This window comes from Mesocricetus auratus, unplaced genomic scaffold (genome assembly GCF_017639785.1).
Source record: "Mesocricetus auratus isolate SY011 unplaced genomic scaffold, BCM_Maur_2.0 Super-Scaffold_100676, whole genome shotgun sequence".
NCBI classification, from domain to species: domain Eukaryota; kingdom Metazoa; phylum Chordata; class Mammalia; order Rodentia; family Cricetidae; genus Mesocricetus; species Mesocricetus auratus.
In genome coordinates this window covers 11505204-11516887 of record NW_024429266.1, presented here as the reverse complement: position 1 = coordinate 11516887, position 11684 = coordinate 11505204, and the positions used below count along the sequence as shown (strand labels likewise).

General features: G+C 46.9%; 1 long non-coding RNA gene across 1 annotated transcript; it reads left to right on the top strand.

Moving 5' to 3' along the window:
- Positions 1-9047: 9047 nt before the first annotated feature.
- Positions 9048-10797, top strand: LOC121136962. Its single transcript, XR_005874152.1, has 2 exons — positions 9048-9370; positions 9753-10797. It is a non-coding gene; the product is annotated as an uncharacterized LOC121136962 (long non-coding RNA).
- The last annotated feature ends 887 nt before the right edge of the window (positions 10798-11684 follow it).

The following is an 11684-nucleotide window of genomic DNA, read 5'->3' as shown; positions in this document are numbered from 1 at the left end:
CGTTGGTGGTGCACGCCTTTAATCCCAGCACTCGGGAGGCAGAGGCAGGCGGATCTCTGTGAGTTCGAGGCCGGGCTGGACCGACAGCCTCCAAAATAATACAGAGAAACCCTGTCTCGTAAAAACCAAAAAAACAAAACAAAAAAAAAAACAGAGGTGGCTGTGTGCCCCAAAAGGACCAGAAAAGGCTGTCCTGCTTGGTTGAGCTAGTATCCAAGCCTAGAAAGACAATCAGTATCACGTGGGTCAGCAATGGTCTCTTTCTTGACAGAGTCCTGGGACCAGCACAACCAGGGTCAGAGAGCTCTTTTTGGTGTCATTAAGCAAACCAAAAATGTCAGTATAAGCCTGACAGAAAGGTGTGACCGACGTGGCCAGAGTGACCCTTGGTCTTTGTTTTGTTACTCTTGGTCAGTGAGCGTAGGGCCCTTGGGATTCTGGCTTACTTTGGCAGAGGACCTACCTTCTGGAAGTCTTCACTCTTCCCCAAGGGATGAAGAGCAGAGGTGTGGGGTAAGCTATGGAAAACTCTTCTCTCTCAAGCTTGATGGAAATGAAATATTGGTGGTAGCAGAAAGAGAATTTTCTCCATCTGCAAAATGGATACTGGTGGCGTCTGCTGGCCAAGGGTCCAGGACAGACACAGAACACACTCTGAAGGCATTCTGTCATCCCAGTATTATAAGTAAACGCATGTACAGAAAGTATGTGAGCATTCAGCCAAGGGTCCAGGACAGACACAGAACACACTCTGAAGGCATTCTGTCATCCCAGTATTATAAGTAAACGCATGTACAGAAAGTATGTGAGCATTCAGCCAAGAGTCCAGGACAGACACAGAACACACTCTGAAGGCATTCTGTCATCCCAGTATTATAAGTAAATGCATGTACAGAAAGCCTGGAAATCGTGTTCACTCCATAAACATCGTGTTCTTTTTCTGTCTTCTTGACATCAGAAGGCACTTATTCTAGACCTCTACAACAATTTTCCTTGCCGTGGTAAATGCAGAAGACTTGCTTGGACTTTTGCTCAGTTTCTCATAACCCAGTGTAAAAGCAAAGGGGTGCTAGGTTGCTGAAGGGTTCAGCGGTTGATCTCTGATTGAAATGAGAATTTAAAATGTTTGGAGTAGGTTCCATTACACTTTTAAATGTTGTGTGAGGAGGGAGACAGTTACGTTGATGCTATATCAAGCATGATCACTATAAGTGCAAACAAAATTACATGTTGTCTATTTTCTGTAGAAGATTTAAAAGTCGGGACTTGCCTGGGTAGCAGGAGCCCACTGTAGAACTTGGAGTGGCCGAGTGGAAGGTTTTAGATGGTGTGTGTGTGTGTGTGTGTGTGTGTGTATGGTTAGGAGATGTCAGAGATGTGCAGATTCTTCAAGCATCAATAGGCCTCAGATTTCCTCCAAGGTTAGTCAAAGAAGAAAGGAACATGGGCTTGACGTTGCTTTCACGAAGGTAAGACGACCTCTCTGACCTCTCTGACTTCATTCTGCCTGAAGAAGGGACAGTGTGCCAGCATCACAGGGAATGTGAGAGAGGAAGTAGAGGCTGCCTGAACAGGGGCTTGGTAAGAATGGACACGGGCCTCCTGTCCCTCTTGTCCCTCAGGTGCAGTAGGTGTGGAGATCACCAGCAGAGAGGGTGGGGTGGACATCCAGCTTCCTCATGGAGGATACCAGGCCCAACTGGCCACGAGCACCGTGAGATGCTTCCCTCATATGTCTCTCAGTCCCCAAAGGAAGGGCGTCTGGGAAACAGGACAGGAAAGAACTGTGCCTGGGTGCATCTGACACTGCCCAGGGACCACCAGGTTCCATTCTCCCGGGAGTTTAACTTGGTCACTGTGTGCTTATAGATTTCCAGTTTCCCCTCCTTTTTTTTTAAATGTAAAAAGATCTTTTGTGATAGTTTTAATGAGGCTTATGGAAGGGAGAATAGTCAATATGCCTGCTTCACTCACTGTCTTAACCCAGAAGTCTGCTTTTTGTTTCTGGGAGTGAATTAAATCGTCTAGGAAATTATTTAACTCATCTAAGTTTTAAATTTTATTGGTAGAAGACTGTCCATATATTTTCTTGTGATTTTTTAACGTTCTATTGTTTTTTTTCTCCATTATATTTTATTTGTACTTTTTCTTTGCCAAATTGCACTGCGGTTTCAAAGGTTTGGCCCGTCTGTATTCTCTATCTGTCCCAAGTTGGGACAGGCTTGGCTGGTCACCAAAATGGCACTTTGTGTTGATGCTGCTTTCAGCTCAGAGATAGACCATTTAAGCTGTCACACTAAAAGACAGTGTGGCTTTGCACAATCATATCCCACTGATTTTTCCCACCTAGCATAAAGCTCAGTATCATTCTACCAAGTGTGTGTGTGTGTGTGTGTGTGTGTGTGTGTGTGTGTGTGTATTGGGAGTAGGAAGCTGGCTTTGGACTATCTTTATAAATGACCACTGTTTGCTTTGTGTGTTTTTTGCTTGTTTGTTGAAGATTCTAACTGTAAAACCCAGGCTGGTATTGAACTAGAGATCCTCCTGCCTTGGTTTCTCCAGGGCTGGCAGTATAAATGTGTACCATCTGCCTGGCTGCAAATGACATCTAGCTACCTTAAACACTGCAGTCTAAGGTGAAGGCAGACTCCTTCTTCAGAAATGTCTCCAGGCAATCAATGCATGAGGGCTTCACAACCAAAGACAAGACTGACGATTAATGCTCATGTCTTAATTCTCTCCACTTTTCAGAACATTAAAGGTAGCTGTCAATAGAACCAAAGTTACCATAAATACCCCACACGAGGGCTGTTTGAATATTTGAGTGCATTTTGCTGCTGGTGGCTTTCAGAACACATCTCGCCGTCTGCGTGTTGTGGTGGTGGGAAATGAAGAGCAGGAGGAAGTCTTGGCTGGCATTTAATTCTCAGCACACTGCAGGCATCTCCCTCCCAGGGCCTTTGTGTCCTGGCACGATGACCTGCGCCTCTGCTCGAAGCGATGGACTTTTCCCCCCTACCATCCACAGTGTTTTGTAGATATGGAAACGCTTACGTGTGGGGTTATTTGTGTGGCACTTTGCAAAGTGCCTTAGAAATCCAACTGCTCCTCCAGCATTCCTTACAAGTTCCTTGTGAGGCAACTGCTAGTCTTTACATCAAGCTCTGGAGGATATGGAGGCAAAAATGCTGCTTTCTGAGGTCCCACAGGACAGGCAGGAATCCAAGCTGCCACCTAAGGGCTGCCCACAGGCTCTGGGTGTCTCTGCTTGTGCTTGAGACCTCTTCTGCAGGACACACTTCCAGTTCAAAGAGAAATTTTCAGAAAATTTGCATAATGGCCACAGAGGTTGTAGAAAGTGGAAGGGAGCCCAGGATCTGTAGGACAAGGATTCCTCCCTGTGGACAATGACTTCTTCCAGAAAGGTCCGTGTGAGCTACTGCTTTTATTTATTCATGTGCTTTTTACTTTTGGAAGTACTGTGGGTTAAACCCAGGGTCTCATGCATGTTGGGAATGGGCTCTACCATGAAGCCCTATTGCTCTACTTAGAACCAAAGAGAAATGGAGCAGGCCCAATGTGTGATTGGAAAGGAGATGGAAAAATGAATGTCACTCTTGGCAGCAGTTACTGCCGTCTTCCTCAAACAGATAGCTCCAAGAGAGCAGGCTGGAGGAACAGGGTAGAACAGGGCAGTTGTGGGTCCTCTATACAAACCCGCACCCCATACCATACCATCCAGACCCTAGCTGATGCCACTCTCTGAAGGCCAGAATTCATGTCTGGGATCCCCTGCCTACCTCTTTCCCCCACTGAGTTGCTGTAGAGAAAGAAAAGGGAGCTCATGGAATGAAAGTGTCCAGCTTCCTGCTGCCTCGGAGACTCTCAAGGCAGAGTGGGCAGTATGTGAATGGAGAAGCTTCAGAGACTCACTGTTGCAGGAAGTAGCATCCTGCCCCGCCCATACCTCTTCTTGTCTGATGCTCATGGTAGCCCTCTGCAATCAACACTATTAATTCCATTTCCATGGGAAGAGACTGGTATCGGGAAGCTTACCAACGTGCTCAAGATTATGTAGCTAATTAGGAGTGGAAAGCGGGCTCATTTGCCTATCCAATGAGCCGCAGAACCTGTGTCTCACTTTGGTTTCCTGGGTTTAAAGCAACTAGCATTGTAATCCCTTCAGCTCAAATGGTCTGCTGCCCTCTAGGGGCACTCATCTCTGGGGCATTTACCCCACCCCCCAGTAAGAGGGCAAAATTCCTTTTGGATCTGCTTGTTTGATGAGGTCCCTGGTGAAATCCCTACTTCTTCTTGGCTTCTTAGAAGATGTTGGAATTACGCAAGGAGAGAGCTTGTCAAAGGCCACAGGGCCCCTCAGTTAAATGAGATTCTTAGCCACTGCAAGTTGGAGAGGCTGGGTTGTTTTAGTGAGCCCCTACTGACATCTTGAGGGCCAAGGGACTGCCCCTGTCTTTGTGTCTCTGCTGGAGATGGGGTTCTCAGGTAGCTTGCCTTACTCTGCCTCTGAACTACCGTTCTCTCCTCTTGAAAGCCATTTGGAATCAGCTCTTCCAAAGGGCCCGTTTTAACTTCAGAGCAGTCTCCTCTGTGTCTCAGTCATGCCAACAAAGCACTTCTATTTCCAGATCTGAGGTCGAGGCTCCTAACTCTGAGGGGTTAGCTTTGGTTGTGGCGGTAGCTCGTCTACAGGGATTTCTGGGCTTTCTTCTGCCTGAGCTCGTCAGTCTCTGGAATGGCCTGAGAATAAGAACAAGGCAGCAAGGGCTCTCTAACAGGCGTGGGCATGGCAAACATGGTGCCAACAATTTTACCCTTTCCTGCCTTCCTCTCTGCCTTGCTAAAACCATTAGGTTGCAACCCTAAAGCTAGCCCCCAAGGTCTATTCCCTTATTTGGCCACTGACTCATTCCTGAGACAAAACACCAAGGTCCAACACTCAAAATTCATTATTGCACTAACATGTGCAGTCAGTACTTATCAACGCACCCTAGCACAAATTTCCCCCCTTTCCCTTAAAAGTCCGTCTCTTCAAAACAAAACTAAAACAAAACAAAACTAAAACAAGACAAAACAACAACAGCAACAAACCCTGACTTTCCTTGCTCCTATTGCTGCTTGCTGTCTGCCTTTGCAGACCCCAATCCCCCCTCTTGCCCCTCTGGGTAAATACATCTCCTCTGTGGCGAGAATTTGGTATCTGATGTGTCCCGTGCCAACTCCAAGGGGCTGCTTTGCTTTACACGGCCGACACAGACATGCTTCTGTTTCAGCATCACCAGGAAGGAAAATAAGGCCTGGTTCTTGGTCTAAGGAGGCTTCTGTGACAAAATCAGATGTAGTCCCCAGGAAACAGAGATGGGGTTGAGCCAGCATCGGCCTCTGCTGGTGCTTAGATGTCCTATTTCTTAGCTTCTCATTTGTTGAGTCCCCACTATGTGCAGAGTGTGGGCCATACTGTGGGAAGTAGCCTGAGGTAGGAGTCATACAACTGAGCCTAGATTTTGCCCCAACCTCCTTCAGCTGTAGTTGAATGTGTGCATGGGACAGCCTGACATGCCAGCGGGCTTCCTTGCAGCTGAGTGCTCATGTGATCCAGTCTTGGTTAAAGAACTAGCAGGGAGAGTTGTGCAAAGATGTTGTCTTTCCTTTCTGACGTGATCATGACGGACCTGGGGATTCTCAGCCATCTTCCACTTTGTGGGATCCAGGCTGACACTGTGGGTCGCAGAGAAGAGCACAAAGCAACTGGCCCTTGGTGGCTTCATCACATGGAAGGAATTAAGCAAGCTGACTACTTCCTGTGTGTAACTTCTTGATGGGACAGGTGATCAATATCTCCATTGTTCAAGGCTATTCAGTCGGGATACTACATATTCAGAGAGCAATAATACATGCAGGAAGCAGAATCTACCAGGGAGAGCAGCATCCGATGAAGACAGGAAATGCTCCTGTCAGGCCCCTGGAGAGAATTCAACAAGCCATGCCATACCCATAATTTACAGCTCAGTCTTATTGTACAAAAAGAAGACAGTTGTAGAAACAGTGAGTGAAGCAAATTACAATTCTCCAGAGATTTCCCCAAATGCTTCCGAGGTAGTCTCCTGGCATTCATAATTGGCATTCAACTAACAATCGCTTCTAACACTTTGGAATTTCTTTCTTCTGTTTTGACAAGCGGTAAATACAGAGAAATTTCCACCATTAACTTACTGTGTAATGGTATCTTTTCACCAAATGAATATTTATCTTTTCATTGATTGCTCTAGTGATTTCAGATTTTGGAAATAGGAGTATGAAAGAAAGGCCTCACCTGTGGTCCTGCCTGAGCACCAGGGGCTGCAATCGCTTCTGTTATTCATAGAGACAAAACTGGGGGTTAAAACTCAGATTCCATAGTCTCTTCATTATTCCAGCTGTTCGTTGTCGCCTTGGTTGTTGTCGACCTAACGCACTACAAACAGATACTTGGGGGTCGCATTAGTTTCTTTTTTGTTGCTGTGATAAAATACCATGACCAAGGGAACTCACAGAAGGCTTATGGTTCCAGAGGGTGAGGGTCCATCACGGCAGGGAGGCATGGCAGGAGACATGACAGCAAGCAGTAGGCATGAGAGTCACCCCAGGAGCTGAGAGCTCTCAGCAAGTACAGAGTGCGACTTAAACTCTCAAAGATCGCTCTTCTTCGGCTGGCAAGGCTGTACCACCTAAAGCTCCCCAAACAGGTCTACAAAGAGACATTACCTGAGCCTATAGAGGGACTTTTTCATTCAAACCTTCCCAGGCCTAAAACTCACACATCAGTCAGAGGAAGGAGATCACGTGCAGTCACACAGTGCCTCCAAACCCAGGCACACGTGTCTCAAACCTTCCTCCATAGTAGGCGTGTGGTAGTTGAAAAGTAGAGAGTGGATCTGGGGATTTCCCTCCATGGTGCATAGGCGGACTGCCCAGTGACCTCTGCTCTCTCTTGCTCAGGAAACGTAGCATGTGCTTCTGGCCCTCTCATTGACGGAGCTCTGACTACAGTTCACACCAGTCGATAAGATCTGCAACCAAATTCAGAGGCACAGCGCAAGTGAGATCCTTCTTTTTCTTCCATCATGGTGGCAGGAGGGATGCTCTGGCCAACATGGTTTTTCCCAGACAGTTCTGTTCCCTGGGCAGCCTCATCTCAAGACAAACAGGCCATGATCTTTGGACTTATTACTGTGAAAATAAACAAGAGAGTCTGGGGTAGGCCAGGGGCGGCAAACGGGACTCTTATCCTCTGGTCTATCAGCCTCTAATGCCTAAGTGAGTGAGTTGCTGTCAACCTAGAGTGACAGAGGCCTAGATCACCCTCTCTGACTCCAGCTGCACATTTAGAAGGTTCCCAAACTCCCAGTTGTTAGGTTCTGGAAATCTCTAGAAGACTTTACGGAACTCCCTGATAGCCATTACAGTCATGGTTGTGTGCTACTGTGACAAAGATTAAAACCAGCCAAGGGAAGAGTCCAGGAATTGTAACACGGAGCTCCAGTCTCCTCACCAAAGCTCAGCACACAGTTATCTTCTGGCATCGGTGTGACAATGTGTACGGCACAGGGCTGGTCAGAGGCACAGACCCTTTATCTCTTCTGATTAAAACAAATAAGGTTTCTGCTCTTTTATTTGAACCCTACCCAGTACAGGGAGCAGAGGTTCATCCTCTGCCCCTCATGTCCAGGTAGAAGGTGTGGAACAGATAACCGGGAAAGGTCAGTATGGCTCCCTACACTGATTGTGGGGAGTATCAGACAATGGACTGAGTCTCCTGAAACACAGGGTTCTGACCAATGTGATTGGTCACTGTATTAGTCAAGGTTCTTTAGAGTAACAGAGCTTAGAGAGTGAATCTTTCCCCTTATATAGAAAGGGGATTTATTAGAATGACTTACCGACTGTGGTCCAGATAATCTATCAGTGGCTGCTTATGAATGAAAGGTCCAAGAGTCCAGTGGTTGTTGAGTCTACAAGGCTGGATGTCTCAGCTGCTCTTCAGGATACACTGGAATTCCTTGGAAGTAGGCTCTAATGCCTGTGAAGCAATTGACTCATTACTCAGAGTTCTCTAGAGTAACAGAACTTATGGAATGAATCTCTCTCTCTCTCTCTCTCTCTATATATATATATATACACACACAGATATAATACATACATGTATGTATACATATACATACACACATATGTGTGGGAATGACTTGCGACCTGCAGGCTGCAGCCCAGCAACGACTAGCTGTAAATGGGAAGACCAAGAATCCAACAGTTGTTCAGTCCCACGAGGCTGGGTTTCTCAGCTGGTCTTCAGTATATGCTGGAATCCCAAAGAAGCAGGCTCCAATGCCAGTTAAGGAATGGATGGACTGATAAGACCAGGGTAAGTAGGCAAAGAACAACACTTCCTCTTTCATTTTTCTTATATAGGCTTCCAGAAGACCCAGATTAAAGGTGGGTCTTCCCACCTCAAGGTCTGGTGGGAAGTCAACTTGACAACCAAGAATAGCCATCGTGACTTGCAAGCAAGGCAAGAGCAAGCAGGCAAAGAGCAACTTTCTCCTGCCACGTCCTTTATATAGGCTTCCGGAAGAAGGTGCGGCCAGATTAGAAGTGTGCCTTCCTGCCTCAAAGATCCGGATTAGAAGTGAATCTTTCCACTTCAAATAATTAAGCAAAAGTCCCTCACAGGTTTGCCAAGCTGTGCTTTGGTTTTCGTTAATTCCAGATACAGTCAAGCTGACAACCAAGAGTCACCACCACAGTTTGTGATCCTGGGGTCTTCCAGGGCAAAAGGCTTAGAGGTGATTTCTATGAACTCCCTCTTGCTAGTGGAAGGTCAGTGTGGATCCTGTCAAGGGAGTCATCTAGGTGGGAGATTGACCCTATCTTAAGAGAGTGTCTTAAAGGCCAGGGAGAGAGAAAGAGTCAACCCAAATGGGGAAGTTTGTACACAAGTCAAGGAAGCTAATGACATGAGAGCCTGTGGTTCAAGGCAGACCCGGAGCTGTCCTGGAAATATCTACAAGACAGAAATGCTCCCTAAGTCCAGAGGAATTCAGGAGTGACCCAACCTCTTCTCCTTGAAAGATTCCTAGCCAGCCTTATTTCCTCCACAGGCCTGGTCTAGGGGCAGCAAAGAAGCCTTTGGCCAAGATCAGAATCCTGCCTAGGCCTCGAGGCTGGCATCTTCACTGCTACAGCAAGATCGTGACTGTCAGTCATGTAGTACTGAATGCGTGTTACTTGGGAGTGGCTAGAAGAACCAGAGGCCTCATTTTTCACTAGAGTTGAGAGAAGATGGGTGAGGATAAAGATCCATTCAATATAACAGGTATACAGATCTACTTTTTCTTCTAGATGTTTAACCTACCGCGCGTGTGTGTGTGTGTGTGTGTGTGTGTGTGTGTGTGTGTACGCGCACGCGTGCTCATATATGCACACCCCTGTGTTTCATTTGGAATATTCCAGAAGCTGTATCTGTTTTATGGTAGCCATTCAATAAGTAATAGATTTGGTGAAATGGGGTATTTCAAGATATTATACTAGTCAGCTTCTGTCATGTATTCTGCTTGACAAACGGCTTGAGAAGTAGTGGCATTTCTATCTTGCTCGTGAGCCTAAGTTCCTCAGAACTTGACTGACTTAGATTGCACTTGACTGCAGACTGTGGGTTGGGTATATCTCTGCCCCACACATCTCTCATTCTCCTTCAGATACTGGACACCGAAGATGTGCCCCTCCGTGTCAAGGGACAGGCATGCAATAGGGCAAGCCTAACCATTCCCTTCTTCCAGGACAAATGGTGGGAATACCTCCAAAGTTCAGCGAGTAGGAATCCAACTATGTGAAAATGAAGAGTCAGACCAAGAGTTCATTCAACCACGAGTACTGCACGGTGTTCTTCAGTCAAAACTTGAATGTAAAGATGACTCGTTTGTTCCTCTCTTGTCGTATGTGTCTCAGAAGAACAGGAGTGAGCATGGGGCTGCTTCTGGAGACTGGTCATCTTCGGGGACACCGGACTTAGCATCCGGAGTTCTGAGCTCTTGGTCTTCCTCTGCAGAGTGATCCAGAAGAAAAGTAACATGAAACACGGGACTTCCAGGGATGAGAACTATTGTCTAAAATCAGCACTGGTCACTTCACACACGTGGGACCTGTGTACCACGGAAGGCCAAGCTGGTATGGATATTCCACAGTCGCTGACCTGAAACTGAGGATGACTTTTGGATAATGGGTCCATGCTTCCATATAGCACTGGGCCCTAAAATTCAAGTGACTGGACGTGCATAGATTGGGCAGATTTCCTGAAGGTTTTACCAGGGTTGTTCCGGCTCTGGAGGGGCTATGGCTTACAGAGCCTCTATTCATTCAACAATAATAATGAAGATTGCAGCCGTCATTGGTCCAGTGTCTACCAGAGGGTGGACACCACACAGATGAGAACTTCATAAGCAAATTCCTTATCCCTAAGAAGATACTCCAAATCTTATGTCAAAGTTTCAGATAATGGTACCGACCTTCATCGTTAACTCACCTGTGATCACACAGACAGACTCTGAGTCCAGCGTTGTATCACTCCTAAACCTTTCTATGAGGCACTGACATGGAGTGCTGTCTCTGTCTTCAGGGGTTACACACACTGCTAACAATGATCGCAAATGCATGCATGACAACCACAGTGTGCCAGATGATATTCTAAGCAACATACATATGCATGCAACATGTATATGCATGTAATATATATGTTCATTTATATATATATGTCCATTCATATATGTGTGTGTGTTCATTTAGTTCATGTGGTAGGAATTATTGCTAACCCCATTTAAGAGAGGGAGCACTGAGGGACAGAGTGAGGTAACTTGCCCGCAGTTGCAAAGTTACTAGGTGATAGAGCTGGCAATCTGTTTCTAGAGTCTATGTGTTCAAACATGTGCTCCTTCCACCTCTTACCTGAGTGGCCAAGGCAGAGGAGAAGAGCTTTAGAGCTACAGAGTAGTCCATGCAGGGCTTTGGGAGCACTGGGGAGACCGTAGTAGGGGAGGGAAAAGGCCTGAAAGACCCATGGGAAACAGCCAGGTAAGGCAATCAGAGAAGGAGGGGAATGTTCAGGTGACACTTGGTCAGCTCCCGAGGGTCCCTGACAGGAGACAAGTGAAGAGGGGAGTGGGGAAGCCCCTCTCACATCTGCCTGGTCACAAAGTTGACTTTGTGTCCAGGGGAACTAGAACCATCCCCATTACACAGTCAGGTCTGCAGAGACAGAAGGTGGGTGAGCATGTGGCAGTAGCAAGTCTGGATATGTCTTGAGGGGCCTGAGGTCAGGATGACCCAGGGACGCAGAGGTCAGGGTCATTCCATGATGCCAGCAGGCAGATCTTCACGCAGAGCCAGAGGGAAGCCATGTGCAAACTCTGGTTCTGCCCTTTCGGAGGCCACGCCCACAGGAACTTTTCTCGTCTCTGCTCTCAGTAGATGGTTTGGTGACACCATCCATGTGCAAACGCAAATCTCTCTCCTCACCCAGACACTGACTCTCTTGGTATGCTATTTGTATCTGCCCAGAAAACCCAGAGCTGAGGAAAAGTTCACGGGGAGAGAGCAGACCACGGGACCACCGATGCCACCTGTCAGGAAACAGA